This window comes from Eulemur rufifrons, chromosome 30 (genome assembly GCF_041146395.1).
Source record: "Eulemur rufifrons isolate Redbay chromosome 30, OSU_ERuf_1, whole genome shotgun sequence".
Classification (NCBI taxonomy): domain Eukaryota; kingdom Metazoa; phylum Chordata; class Mammalia; order Primates; family Lemuridae; genus Eulemur; species Eulemur rufifrons.
Genome location: NC_091012.1, coordinates 97,905,082 through 97,921,449, shown reverse-complemented (window position 1 = coordinate 97,921,449; position 16,368 = coordinate 97,905,082).

The window sequence follows — 16,368 nt, the reverse complement described above, 5'->3', positions numbered from 1 at the left end:
CTAAAGTAGCATTTCTTCCCTGATATGACTGTTTATTCTGTCTTTCCTAGCTCTTTGCCTTGGGGCCTAGACTGCTTCTGTTGTGAAATTAAAGTTGATACTGCCTGGCATGAAGCTGCTTTGGCAGTCTGAGGTATAGCATCTGGCCAAAGGGATCCTGGCTGCAAGCTTGAGTGCTCATGAGGAGCGGGACCTGGCAGGAATGGGTGTGATGAGGTGAAGCCAGCCAGGGATTCTGAGAGGCAGGCTGCCTTTGTGGCAATATCATATTTGTGAGAGAGATGGTGGCCTGATGGGGGCCAATGAGAAGAATTGATGAAAAGGCTAGTGAAAAATAACTACACTTATTTCCACTCAGTTGAGAGCTGATTCTGATGTCTTCTTTTCCTTCCTGATAGACTTGCATGTCAGCCAGAAATCAATGTTATAGCCAGAGGTCCAGAAGTTGCAAGTTCTTGAAAAGAGCCTGGAAAGCTTAAGGGAGTGGGTGGTCATGAGAGAGGGTTAGCATCAGTTTGATGTGTTTTTTTTTTTTACAGCTTTATTGAGGTATAATTGAGAAGTAAAATTGTACATATTTATGATATATAACATGATGTTCTGATAAATGTATACATTGTGAAATGATTCCCACAATCATGCTAATTAACATATCCATCACCTCACATAGTTACTGTTCCTACTTTTTTGTGTGTGATGAGAACATATAAAATATACTGTTAGCAAATTTCACGTGTATAATACAGTATTATTAACTGCAGTCACCATGCTATACATTAACTCGCTAGCACTATTAAGAACTGAATTTGGGCTGGCTATCTGGCTTTATAATAGAGGCTCTGGGTATCTGCCATTGAGACAAGAGCTTTATTTGGCTTTGGGAATCTTTTCTGGAAGAAGCCATTTGGACAGAATTTTAATTTCTCTGAGAACTCTGCGTGATTGTGACAGGAGGTGGATGAACAGACAAAAAGGCTCACACTGCAGTCCAGTGATATAACTTCACACTCTGAGTCCCAGAGAGGCTCCTGCTTTTCTCATTTTTTCTCTCAAACGGACCTGGGTTAAGGAAATGAACTGGGACTGGGCAGTGCATTTGGGCCAAAATATTGGGGCAGAGTGTGTAAGTATTTGAAATGTTCTGCCTTTAAAATGTCCTAACAATTCACAAACATTATAATACATTAGAACTCTCATCTTATACTTTTTTGGTGCAATATCATGATCTAATAAATTCCTATCGTGGGTTTTTGAGTGCTCTTTCTGATAAAATAGAGCTCTTCAAGCCCTGAAATGCCTTATGAGAAACAAAGACATTGATATAACAATCCTAGTTCATTTCAGTACAAGTAGCTACCCTCCCATTTCAACCTGTGTACATTTGAGCCCCCTCTCAAACATTAGCATGCTCCTCTTTGAAACCAAATCCATCCAACAAACATTCTCTGAGCATTTACTGTATTATAAGGCCTGTGCTGAGTGGTGCAAGTGCTGTAGATAAAACTGGGATTTGGCATTTGCTGAATTTTTGCATTCTATGACAAAAGTATGATCCTGCCCCCCTTACAGAATTTACCCTGGCCAGCTCTGTTGGCTCTGGAAAGGAAGATAGAAAGAACTTGGATGATTAAAATACATCTAATCTCAGCCTGCCATTGATTTCAGCCTCTTTCTCACTCAGAACGAACAGTGAAACACTTGTTTTACCTTCCTATTAAATGTTACTTTCAGATAGTCATATGTAAGAAGTTAAATTGTCTAAAAGACAAATGCCTGTAGTACCAACACATTGGATCATCAGTTTTTGATTTACTGAGATTGGCTGTCTCCCTCTAGTGTTTATTCAAATTCATTCTTCCTTAACTTTTTTTTTTTTTTTAAATCTAATCTATGTGATAGTGTGGGGTGGTGAGCTCTGAAGTTAGACTGCCCAAATTTAAATCCTACTTCTGTCTTAGTCCATTTGGGCTGCTGTGACAAAGTACCATAGACTAGGTGGCTTATAAACAACAGAAATTTATTCCTCACAGTTCTGGAGGCTGGAACGTCTAAGATCAAGGTGCCAGCAGATTGGGTATCTGGTGAGAGCCCAATTCCTGGTTCATAGACAGCCATCTTTTCTCTGTGTCCTGGCATGGCCAAAGGGGCAAGGGACCTCTCTTGGGCCTCTTTTATAAGGGCACTAATTTCATTCACGAGAGCTCTGACCTTGTGACCTATCACTTCCCAAATGTCCTACCTCCTAATAATATCACCTTGGGGCTTAGGATTTCAATTTATGGATTATGCGGGCACAAATACTCAGTCTATATTGACTTCCTACCTATATGACCTTAGACAAGTTACTTAACCTTTCTCAGTATTAAGTTTTCCTACCCTCTAAGGCTGCTGTGAGTTTTAAAGGAGCTAATATGTGTAAAACACTTAATACAGTATCTGGCACCTAGTGCTCAATATAAGTAACCTCTTACTGTCAATATGTCCTATGAGAAGGGAGCTGCTGAATTTCATCAGCCCATAAATGACTTGAAAAGTCAGTAACCCTAAATAGTCTGAAATAGAAGTTATAACTTTTTATTATTAATTTTTCTATTATTCTTAAATACATTTTATTTATCCTTTCTAAGGCTCTCACAGTCTTATTTTCACTTGCTCACTATAATATCTGTATGAGATAGGTAGAGTGGAGATTTTGACCTGAGTTAATTGAGGCCTGAAAAGATTAGATGATTTACTCAGGATCAAACTTGAGAACCCAATTCTCCTTACTCTCAATTTCACTACACAGCAACCTATTGTTCTCTGTTAGTTATCAGTGCAAATGTTATTGTCATTTTTATTAATAAATTATATTAGAGAAACTTCTTTTGGGAGATTAAACTTTACCAATAGTAATTTTCTCCTTCTGGCTACATAGTTCAAGCTTTTTTGAAGCAGTATACAGCTGTTCTGGTCTGTTTTCCCCTTTTTGTTTCCTTTTTTTCTTTTCTTTTCTTTATTTTTATTTCAGAATATTATGGGGGTAGAAATGTTTTGGTTACATGGATTGCTTTTGTACTGTTTGAGTCAAAGTTACAACTGCTTTTCCTTTTTATCACCACTGACCTTCTTTGATAAAGGCTGTACACACACACACACACACACACACACACGAACACATATAAGATTTTGTAGTAACTGAATTAAGCCTATGATACTGTGCCAGGAGTTTCTAATTTAGATTGTTTTTGATTGTGTGTGTATAGATATTTGCTATGTATGTGTATATCTCAGTCATAATCTCTAATATTTCACGTGTGCTCACAGGCTCATAGATGGGTGGGGGAAGAGGAAGACATAGGAAGTCTCAAATAGGAGGAAATTCCTAGAGAAGGTATGTATATAGAGCTGGTTGGGTATAACCCTGTTTTGCAGGACCTAGATGAGCTTTTAATAAAATCTGTGAGGGCTTCTCTTATTGGAAACCTAGAATCAAGAGGTATTTGTCATAGTTTGAAGATAGGAGGCCTGTGTGTGAAAGAAAGAGGGGGAAGAAGTCATAGATGGGTCTACTTCCCACAGAACCTTCTTTCCTCCTGCTGGGGTCCTCTTTGACAGAAGAAAGCTTTGATTTCCTTTGCTGGAGGGGGAGGAGTGGGAGGGTCATAGAGAGGGAGTGAAGAAGCTGCCTCTGTTTTAGCTACGTAATCCCCAGAGAGCCTAATGGGAAGGCTGAGGAGGCAGCCCAGGAGAGGCAGCTGAAGCAAGCTGGCTATAAAAGAGCAATCAACACACCAGGTTCCCTTCATTTCAAAGACTTTAGGTTTTGATTTTGTTGTGTTTTGTTTTAGTGCAGTCTAGTTTCTATATACTGATTAGTTTCTCAGTTACCAAAGGGGCTAGCTTCTCCAAGCCTGCAAGTAAAAGGATGGGTTGTGGAAGTTCAGGTCTGGGTCTGCATGAGGTAAAAGCCATATAAGTGTTCTTTGGATACCCAGGAAACGGGGAAGCCCAAAGGTGGTCAGCTCATGGATGATGGTTATTCTGTTTTGGCCTTTTTATACTAGCAGAGGGTGTTAAGAAAGGCACATATATAGATGTATGTGTTATAGATGTATGTGTATGTGTTTTTATCTGTTCAAATTTATGTGTCTGTATGTCGCTAGCCTCAGTTCCTCAGTGACATTTCCCCACTATTTCTAGCTGCATTCTGGCTATGCCCACCCCCATTATTTTTTCTATGGTTGTTTGGCTACCTTGGAGGCCTTGGCTTCCCCATTCGGCATCTCACTCTACCTCTATATCCATGCCAAATGGTGGCTTGGGGAATGGGATTTAGCTTCTCCATAATTTCCATCAGTGCCCCCCCAACCACACCAAGTAAATATAATATTAATAGCATTATTTAAGTGGTTGGTATTCCCTCAATATTATATCAAGTATAAATAAAAGCCATCTTTGACAACTTTACTTTTAACTAATCTGTAATACACAATGTAAGTAAAATAGTATGTTTGCAATGCAAATACAGCTTCACGACAAGTCTTTTTGCCTCCTTTCTTTTTTTCCAACCCAGCTTACTGCCCCTAAGCTCCTCTGATGTGGGAAGTTTGGATGCCACCACTGCCTTAGTTCCCCTTTCTCCTCTTGTGCCACCCAATCCCAACCCTGATGTCAAAAGTGCCCAGCTTTATGTAGAATGCCCAGGGATGTTGGACTTCCAGCTATGGCCCTCTTGAAGGCTTAGAATCTAATTTTTGGCCAAGGTAATATAGGAAGTTTTCCTTGATCCTTTCTACTTTCAAACAAACACTGTTGCCCACTATCTAGCGGACCTTTGTACAGTGGCTGGTCTTAAGGAAGAGCCCATTGCAGGCAGCCGGCCAGGCATACAACTAGTTTTCTGTGCTCCTGGTGCCTGCATGAAGGACCGAAGAGAGGGAAGAAAGAGAAAAAGGACTCTAGCCTGAGTGACCTTACTCCAGTTGCTCCATTTATATCAGCTCTACAAAAATTCCCATGGTCCCCTAGGCCTTGGGATGAGGGGTATTGCCAGCCCCACAAGCATGCCTTTGGTCATCCCTTCCTGCCTCTACCCACTGGCCCATCACCTAGGTCCTTTCCCCTCCTCTTTTTTATAAAAATGGAAGAGAGAGAATATACCCTACCTCCTTCTCTTTGAAGCCCAGGAAAGAATAAATACTGGGTTTTGGAGGGCGTGTTTCCAAGTGAGGGTGAGAGTTTGACCTTTTCCACATTTTCTCAAGGAATCCTGCTGGTTTCTGAGCAGTGTGACTGCAGCATGCCCTGGACCTAAAGAAAACACTACATTCAGCCCCCCACAAACATAAGACATCCTTCCCAAGACTGTGAAAGGGATACTCAAGAAAATAAAGGATAAAGGGCAAAGGAAGGGAAAGAATGAAGAGAGAGGCTATAAGAAAAGTAGGCCGAAGGCAGAGAAAAGGGAGAAAACTGAAGAAAGGTGAGAGAAAGGGGGAAGAGAAGGTCTCTGAGAGGGCACAACTGACTTACACTTACCTATTTGTGTTATTTATTGCTTTTGAATGTGTGTCCTGAGTCCTTTAGTTTTCATGTGGTTGTAGTTCTATCAGCCTGCCCTGAAAGCTCAGTTCTTCTAACCTAGAAATTCTTTTCCCTAAGACAGAGAAGCAGAATTGTGATTTATCTTGTCATGTTTCTGCCTTCTTTAGCTTTTTCAGAGGCAGCTTAGTAGGATGATTCTTGGAGAACATCCACATGGCCCACGTTGGCTGAACTTTAGATTCAGATAGAGACTACTTTGCCCAGACTGGGCATGACGGCTTTCATTAAATGCAACAGCACCTACATAATTTTATGTGATTTGTAGCATACATCAGAAAGCAATTGCTAGTGCTTAGTGAATATGGTATTAAATGGAAGGGTCCTCATTTGAGGGAAATACTCTCCTTAATATCTTAAAATATCACTTCCAACTGTGTGTGTGTGTGTGTGTGTGTGTGTGTGTTTATTGTTCTATCCCTTGCACTTAGTATATGCTCAATAAAAAAAATTTATGGAATCAACATCTATATCTGCAAATACTGGGTGGTAGTCTATTCTTTGGCCATGTTTTGAGTAAAATTTGACAATTTTTATACCCTTAAGGTTGTCATTGCTTGATTATTTTCTATTCCTTGTCAACTTAAATGTTGATAAAGCCATAAAGGTTTATGGGCCACTCAGCAGAACATTACAAAATTTGTTGTGTGCACACCTAATGGGTGCAGTGCGCACCGTCTGAGGGTTGGCCACGCTTCAAGTTCTGACTCAGGTGGGGCAAAGGCAATATACGTAACCTAAACATGTGTACCCCCGCAATATGCTGAAATAAAAAAATAAAAATAAATATATGTGCCCTACCTTGTGTTATGGGATGTGGGGGAGATAAGAAAGAATACTCTTGACAGCTCATGGTCTATCTGAGGAGGTAAGACTGATATAAAAAAGAAAAAATGTGAACAAGTTATACTTGGAAGTCAACATACTAAAGTGAAAAAGTTTGGGAATCTATCAAACCTGGACTCCAAACCTGGCCCCATTATTTATCAGATGAGTACCTTCAGGCAAGTGACTTAACTTCTTTGAGACTCTGTTTATTCATCTGTCAAAATGAGTCTATCATAAAAATGGAAAATAAATGACATAAAGTATTTAAAGTGGCTGGTACCTTATAGGCACTCAATTATAGTGATGATAATATTAATAATACTTATTGTTCTAATACTTTTGTGCAAACCTGCTTTAAAGAAAGGTGAAGGGTTGTTTTCCTGCTCTGTAATAGTGGCAAGTTTCTAATGACTCCATATCTTTTTTAAAATAAAATATTAAGTAATTTTAAATAAAGGGAAAAAAAGAAACTGAGCTTCAATCTTCAAATTGTCCATTTGAGCTTCCTGCTTTAAATCCTAGTCACACGTTAAATTTCTGTGTACCTATGCTTTCTTTTTCTTGTAATGCTAGTCCCTGCAGTTGAACTTGGTTAAGACCTCTGATTTGCCTTGCCTCACTTACCTCCTTCCTTGCTTCCTTTCCTTTGATAGTTCTCATACTCTGTTCTCCAAATCCTCCCCCTTTTCCTTCGTCTCCCCACCCTGAAAGGCACATACACACAATAAGTGGGTGAAGTCTAAGAGGTCAAGGGAATTGTATGTAAGCACTCCCACCTTTCTGACATCTCTACTGTTTTGGAGAACATGGCTTCTGGAACGAGGGCTCCTCATTATGCTTATTTTCAACATTTTTTCTCTTTATGTTTCTTAAGTTTTCTCCCCAAGTGCATTTGACAGAGAGCCAGTGTAATCCCCTTACTTTACAAAAAGAGTCACCAATACTGGTTAGCCATGAAATCAAAACTTATGAAAGTCTTGACCCTGGGCACAAGCCTGAAACAACCTCTGAACTCTTTAAGGTTATAATGTCTCTAGTCATTAGATGAAGGCAGGGGACTTGGGCAGAGGGTAGTGGTAAGATTATAGGATGAGGGTTGGGTAAAGGAAGGGGACAATAAAGGGGGTTATTGCTAAATAGAAGAGTGATGAGGTTTCACTTATTGAGGGAGGAAATAGATTTCATAAATAAGTTATTTATTTGATAAATAAGTATAGAGTCTTGTTTCTATAATTATTCTCTGTGTTATAGTAATACTTTACACAAATGATGCCAAATTTAGCTGTCCCTTTCTCAGTTATTCTTGAAATCTACCTAACTCTGGGGTGGGATGCTGTGACAATTTCCACAAATAGAAGATGAACTAAAGAATTGTTTTTCTGGAGTACTAATGACATTTTGATAGGAAACAGTCTTTGGCTAAATGACACCATAGGGAAGTAATAATAATAATTAAAGTTAATAAACCATGTCATATGTGCCAGGCACTGTTCCAGCACTTCACATTTATAAATCTTTATGATACCCATTTTACAAGTGAGGAAACTAAGACCAGAGAGGTTAAGTAACTCCCTTCCCCCTAGCTTTCTGAGGTCTAGTTGCCTTGCTCTACTTTTTTCATTTCTCCCTAACACTTTTTATCCTCAAACATACTATAAAATTTATTACATTTATTGTTTATTATCTTCTTTTCCCCACTAGAATGCAAGGTTCATGAAGGCAGTGATCTATATTTGTTTTGCTCATCAAAGTATCCAAAGTGCCTAAAATGAAGCTTTGCATATATTAGAACCTCAGTTAATATTGGTTGAAGAACAACTTGCCTGAGGTCATTCAACTTTTGATTAGCAGACTCCAGATTTTAATACAGGCAAACTGGCTTCAGTGCCCACTCTCCTAACCACTAGGCTATATTTTCTCTCTACCTGAAGAATATGAATTATTTAGCAATTTCTGATGCTTTATACAATATGATGCTTTCCATAGCTGCCTTTATAAGCCATAGTGTATAAGCTGCCTTTATACACTATAGCCTGCATAAGGAGAGGTCAGTGGAGTCTTCTGCATCATTACCAAAAGATTTTCCTGGGAGAACTCTCAGCCTGCATCATGCCTCTATGGGTTCAGGTTAGCCCAGCTTATATATATACTCTGGTCGTTCTTGGTAAAGAAGGGTGATGTCATAGAGCTTGTACATTTTCTTTTGAGTCTTGGCTATGACTGAACCCAGACAAAATGATTCTTTTGTTGGAAGTAGTTGTGGCCTTTTGGTATCCATTCCTTTCACATTCTAACTCTCCTTTTCTGAGTCACAAGAACTCTCTTAATGAAGATCAAAAGTCAGAGGAAGTTCAACTGTGGATTTCATTCAGAAATGGAAATGCACTACAAAATCTTTTCAGAAGCCTCTTTCTATGCTGAGTTGATTTTAGGCTAGCAGGCAAGTGGGCAGGCTTGATTGAGATGGCAGCTGAAAGAGCCCTGGTATCTGGGTCAGCTTAGCATCTGCACCAGTTTTCCGGTTTATACCTTCATTACATTAGTATGGATTAGGATATGATCCGTAATGTCTTTCTGCCTGCACTTTTAAGAAGTGTAAAGATGGGTGGTGGTGCTTTTAAATTAGAAGGCCAGATGTACCTGACATCTTGTTCTTTCACTCCTCCATCTTCATCATCTAGAGACATCAGATACAACCTTTTCTCATTTGCCGAGCCTCTGAAAATAATTTCCCAGTGCATTTTTCAGACTAAGGGGTATCTCTCACAGGAAGAGAGACACAGCTACTCACATGACAATTTTCACAGTCTTGGGGATTGTGATGTATCCTACAGTAAAGATGGTGTAAAGTATCTTGACTTAATTTAAAGAATAGCAACTAGACAAAATGATTCCATGTCCTGAAGTCTGCATGTAACAGGGCATGGGTAATGCAACCTGTTCCCTCCCAACAGATCAGGAGGCCCTCAAGTCACATTTGCATTTTCTATCATTGTCTGGCAACTTTTCTGGAGTTCAGCAAGTGTTTGTTTTTTTTTTTTTAATGAGAAAGTATTTCCCTGGACGATGATATTTTTCTGTCTTCATCACTGCCAGTAGTCCGACCTTAAGTAAGTGCATTTTTCCCTTCCAGGATATTCATTTCTCCAATTGTAAAACCAGACAAAAGATGCTATAACAGGGATAGGTCAAATCTAGTTTATGGACAAGAATATAGAGTAGAAATATATGATGGGCTTGGAGTGTGATAGACTCTCTGGCACTTACCAGTGCAGTGTCATTCCTCGCACAGGATGCTTAATCTCTGAACCTCAGCTATATCATCTGAAAACTGCGAAAAATAATTTGTACTTCCTAGGGTTTGGGAAATGATAAAATGAGACTTTGCATATAAAGCACCCATAATCCCTAATAGTTATTTATGCAATAAATTGTAGAGATTTTTATAATTGTCATTAATTTTGTTTTTGTAGTTTTGTGATGAATGATATGTCAGAAAACACCAAGATCAGGTACTTAATTTACTTGTAGGAAACCCATTCATCTTAACTTGTCCCAATCTTAACCTAGCCAAAGTTCAACTCAAAGTTCCCATGGTTATCATTAAGCTGCTCCTCCTAGCCTTCCCCATTTCAGTAAATTGCAACTTGTCCTTTCAGTTGATATGATCAAAACATTAAAGTCATCACTGTATCCATGTATGATAAATACATCAGCAGATGCTATTGACTCTAACCTTAAAAATCCAACCACTTCTCACCACCTCCAGACTACTGCCCCTTGTCCAAGCTACCAGCATCTCTCCCTTAGAGTATTAGAGTATTTTAATAGCCTCTTAATTGGTCTCTTCTCTTCTATCCTTACCCCTAACAATTTATACTAACACATCAGTCAGAGTGATCCTGTTATAACCTAAGTCAGATCAGGTCACTCTTCCACTCAAATCTCTCCAATGGCTTTTCATCTCACTCAAACTGAAAGCCAAAGTTCTTACTCTGGCATACACATATCTGCTTCACTTGGCCCCTGCTCCCTCTCTGACCTCATTTCCTACCATCTCTCCCCATTCACTCACTCTAATTCAATCCACAGGAACTTTGCATATGTCATTCTTTCTACTTGAAATCCTCTTTCTTCCAATAACCACATGGCTCACTTTCTCCTTTTTTTCGTGCCCCTGTTCAAATATTGGAGATCTATGTAAAATAGCAACACTTCCCAGCACTCCTCATTTTCCCTCTTATTTTCTCTGACATATTATATAGTGTTTATTGTCCTTTACCCCTGGCTAAAGTTCTATAAGGTACATTGTTCTGTTCATCAGTATATCCTCAGTACTGAACAAATGAATGAAAAATTTACTGACTGCCTGCTATGTTACAAACACTGTAGCACCAGAACTACAGATAAAACAGGAGCTCTAGCCTTGAGGAGTTCACAAACTGAGTTAAGATGAAGGTTTATTGAGAATCATTTCACAAGGTATATGTATATCAAAACAGCATGTTGTATACCTTAAATATATACAATTTTTATTTGTGAATTATACCTTAGTAAAGTTGGAAAAAGGAAAATAATTATTTCATGGAACCTTGAGAAAGTAAACAATAAAACAATTTTGTAAAAAATGTCTATGTTGGCCCTCTGGAGAGGCGAAGGTCCACAAAGAAATAATGTAAGTATACAATTACCATAATAATACTTAATGCTATAATAAAGATCTTCACCAGGTCCTGTGGTAGTTTAGAGGAGGGAGCTTGATGTCATGAAAGATGGCAGGGTCTTCATCAGTAGAGTAATGCTTGAGCTAGCATTTGAGCTGAATCTTGAAGGATAAATATTAAGTAAGAAACTGAGGGGTGAAAGGTGGTGGTGAGAATGGTGCATTGAGAAGGCATTGCAGATGGAGAGAAGAGCAAGTAAAATAGCATGGAGATGTATTAATGCAGAAGTATAGCAACAGATTTAGAGAAACTTTTGGGACTAGGGTATTGAGAACACATAGTGGGGAAGGGGAATTCTCATTCATTTTCTCAAGGGGCTTGCCTTTTAAAGGCCAGTCAAAGAGTAGATAAAGTAAATGGGAAGAGCATATGAAATGTGCGAAGTTCCATTCACTGGAGAGGAACTTTGATAGTCTAGAGGAGCTCTTGATGCGTTTCAAAGTTATTCAAATTCTGTCCTTCAGGCCTGGATTATATTCCTGGGGTCAGTTTATGTTCTACTTTAGGTAAGGAACACAACAATAGTACTGGAGTACTAGAGTCAAACCTTAGTCCCGCTCACCAGCTTTAGGTAAAATTGTGAAGATATACTTTCTCTAGAGCTTTGGCAGGGGAATCTATTACTTAATTACTTCAGAGTAACTTTGCTTGTGAACAAGAGACTGTTTTCTATCCTATCCCAACCTCAACAGTTGAAAGAAGAAAATAAAGGTGTATTTCTGTATTTGACATAGTGTAGGAAGGTTTATGTTTTCTTTTTTATTTCAGAATATTATGGGAGTAAAAATATTTTGGTTGCATATATTGCCTTTGCACTGGCCAAGTCAGAGCTACAAGCATGCCCATCCCCCAGAAAGTATGCACCACATCCATTAGGTGTGAATGTAGTCATTCCTTCCTCCTCCCTCCACCTGCCGGACACCCAATGAATGTTAATTCCATATGTGCACATAAGTGTTGATCAATTGGTGCCAATTTAATGGTGAGTATATGTGCTCTTTGTTTTTCTGTTATTGTGATATTTCACTTAGAAGAATGGGCTCTAGCTTTAACCAGGATAATACAAGAGGTATTAGTTCACCATTCTTTTTTATGGCTGAGTAGTACTCCATAGTATACAGATACCAAATTTTATTAATCCACTCATATATTGATGAGCACTTGGGTTGTTTCCACATCTTTGCAATTGTGAATCATGCTGCTATAAACATTCAAGTGAAGATGTATTTATTATACAATGTCTTTTTTTCCTTTGGGTAAATACCTAGTAGTGGGATTGCTGGATTGAATGGTAGTTCTCCTTTTAGTTCTTTTAGATATCTCCATATTACTTTCCATAGGGGTTGTACTAACCCACCAGCAGTGTATGAGTGTTTCTATCTCTCTGCATCCATGCCAACATTTGTTGTTTTGGGGCTTTTTGATAAAAGTCAATGTCACTGGAGTTAAGTGATATCTCATTGTGGTTTTGATTTGCATTTCCCTGATGATTAGAGATGTCGAGCAATTATTCATGTGTTTGTTGCCCATTCATCTATCTTCTTTTGAAAATTTCTGTTAGTGTCCTTTGCCCACTTTTTAATAAGGTTGTTTGATTTTTTTCTTGTTAATTTTTCTGAGTTCTATACAGATACTAGTTATCAGACCTTTATTGGGTGTGTAGAAGACCCCAAAAGCAATCACAGCAACAACAAAAATAAATAAATGGGATCTGATCAAATTTAAAAGCTTCTGTACAGCCAAGGACACAATCAATGGAACATATATTAATAGACAACCTACCTAATGGGAGAAAATATTTGCATTCTACACATCTGATAAAAGGCTGATAACTAGAATCTATATAGAACTCAGAAAATTCAGCAAGAAAAAATCAAACAACCCCTCTAAAAGGTGGGCAAAGGACATGAACAAAAACTTTTCAGAAGAGGAAAGATTAATACCAACAAACATATGAAAAATGTTCAACATCTCTAATCATCAGGGAAATATAAATCAAAACCACAATGAAATATCATTTAACTCCAGTGAGAACGGCCTTTATCAAAAATTCCCAAAACAGTAAATGTTCGTGTGGATGCAGAGCAATAGGAACACTCATACACTGCTGGTGGGACTGCAAACTAGTACAACCTCTGTGGAAAGTAATATGGAGATACCTCAAAGAGCTAAATGTAGAACTACCATTTGATCCAGCAATTCCATTACTGAGAATCTACCCAAAGAAAAGAAAGACATTCTATAAAAAAGATATCTGGACTCAAATGTTTATAGCAGCATGATTCACAATTGCAAAGATGTGGAAATAACCCAAGTGCCCATCAATGCATGAGTGGATTAATAAAATGTGGTATATGTATACCATGGAGTTCTACTCAGCCACAAAAAACAATGGTGATCTAGCACCTCTTGTATTATCGTGGATAGAGCTGGAGCACATTCTACTAAGTGAACTATCACAAGAATGGAAAAACAAGCACCACATGTGCTTACCATCAAATTGGTATTAACAGATAAACACTTCTGTGCACATATAGTAGTAATATTCATCAGGTGTCAAGCAGGTGAGAGGGGATGGGTATATTCACAACTAATGGGTGTGGTGCACCCTGTCTTGTGGATGGGCACACTTGAAGCTCTGATTCCGGGGGGAGGGGGCGCAGGGGCAATATACGTAACCTAAACTTTTGTACCCCCATAATATGCTGAAATGAAAATAAATAAATTAATTAAAATATGCTGAAATTTTTTAAAAAATTAAAAAAATGAAAGAAAATAAGAACAAAAAATAATTAATTAAAGAAACATTCAGTTGAAAAAGAGAATAAACTGGTAAATCAGATTGGAAAAATAAAGCAAAGCAAAACAAAGAAACGAACAAAAAACTCGCAGTATAGTTGGTGTGGAAATACAGCTGATGACAGAATTTGATTGAATGTCATATTGTGAGGTATTATGAGCTTCTCAAAACACCATTCTGTGAACATGTGCAAATTGAGTGCCTGAGATGTTCAAGGCAGTTTAATGAGGAAGAGAGAGAAATAAATTACTGGTTGTGTGTTTTTTAAAAATTTTATGCTAGATTGCACTTTGGGATGAGTTAAAGAGGGTGCCACTGTTAGATTTGGGCAGTGAGGATGATTCACTTTCCTATGCTTCTTAGGTCTGATCAGTTGCAAAATCAAAATGTGTCTTTTTAAGTCTCTCTCATCCTTCTTTTCCTGTTCCTCTAGGCTTTTAATTGTCTCTTGCCTGAACCCAATACAATTGTCTCATGACTAGTTTCTCTGCCTTCAATTTGACCAAGTTCCACATATGCCCAAAGGGTTTCTGAACAACGTAATTTCCTCATGTTACTTCCATGTTCTTTTTAATTAATAATCATCATCTATCTGTGTCTATTTTCTATAACCCTCCATAAATAGGTCATTCCAATAGGAGCCCTCCGTTTGTTCTGGGTGCTGTCTTCCCATTCCCAGGCACAGACTGTTCCTTTGTGTTCCACAAGTTACTTTAGCTAGAATCTTTACAACAATACAGCAACAACAGTTGCAGAGCCCATGGTGGGAAAGTATATCGAGTGCAAAGAAGTGATAATAATTAAATGTGAGATGAAGATGTAGAGTAGACTACCAAAACATAGACACATGTAAGATATGCATCAGTATCCAGTCTCCAGAGTTAGATTGTTCAGGTTTGACTTTGATACTACTTCCCAGCTCTGTCAACTTGGGCAAATGACTTATCTTTCTTGTGCCTCAATCACTTTATCTCAGAGATTTGTTGTGAGAGTTAAATGAGCTAATATAGGTACAAACTCTTAGAACAGTTCTTCACTCATAGTAATGTTCAATAAGTCATGGTGATGATAATAATGTGAATATATTTGTTCCTCTATCTTTGCACACTTTCAGACTAGATTTCTGAACGTGACATTGCTGGGTAAGATGGTATACACATTTTAAATCCTTATAGAAATGCTGTGTCAATTTACACATCCAACAATTATGCATAAAACTACCTGTTTCTTCACACATTTGCCAACACAAGGTATTACCGAATTGTTAAAAATTGCCAATCTAGGGGGCTAAAAACATCTCATTGCTGATTAATTTGCATTTGTTAACAATTGAGGTTAGGCCTCAGGCCATTTATATTTTCTATGAATTGCCTATTTATATCCTGTGGCCATTTTGTTTTGTGGGAGTGGAGGATGGATTGTACTGTATTAGGTAAGAATTTAACTTTGTTATTTCCAAATGAATAGCCAATAGATCCAGTGCCATTTATTAAATAATCTATCCTTTTCTTATTAACAAAAGGTCTCATCTGAAATCCTACTCTTGTACTGGAAATGTAGACAAAAGTTCCATGAATAATAATTCAAGTATTATAATGTATATATGCTTCAAAACAATGTGTTGTAAATAGTTAATGCATACATGTGTCAATTTAAAATATGTACATATGTGTAAAAGGAAGAAAATAAAGCACCTTATTTTTCAAAAAAAAAAATAATTCAAGTATTATTAAGCCCTTTCGTCTCATGAACTGTATGTTTTCAGCTAAAACGGATTGCTTATTGTTCCTTGAACACCTTGCACAAATCAACACTTCTGTGCCTTTTGCTCATGTTGTTTCCTCTATCTGGATTATTCCTTCTCTTCTCTTTGTCCAGCAATCTTTTACTTTTCCTTCAAAACTCACTTCATTTTGTCCCTTCTCTGTTATGCCTTCTCTAATAGGCAAATATTTTTTGTGGAGCTTATGAAATAAACAAACTATCTTTTTGCTCGTTATTTTAAACTATAGACTTTTGTCCCTACCATTTCACTGAAAATGTTCTTGTCAAGGTCACCAATGACGTTCAAGTTACTAAACTCAATAGTAAGTTTTCAGTCCTCATCTTACTTAAAATTATCTGTAGGAAAAGATAGTTTTAATCACTCCTTTTCCTAAAAAAACACTTTATTTGTGTGACTTCTACATTTCTATGCCCTCTTGGTTTTCCTCCTATCTCTCTAATCCCTACCCTCAGTCTCCTTTGCTCAATCTTCCTTATATCACCCACCTCTAAACTTTGGAGTGATACAGTGCTCAATCTTCAGAGCTTTTTTCTCTTTATACTCACTTTTTAGGTACTATCATCCAGTACCATGACTTCACATACTATCTATTTGCCATTGATTCCTAAATTGTGTATACCCAGTTGAAAGTATAACTCATATCTAAC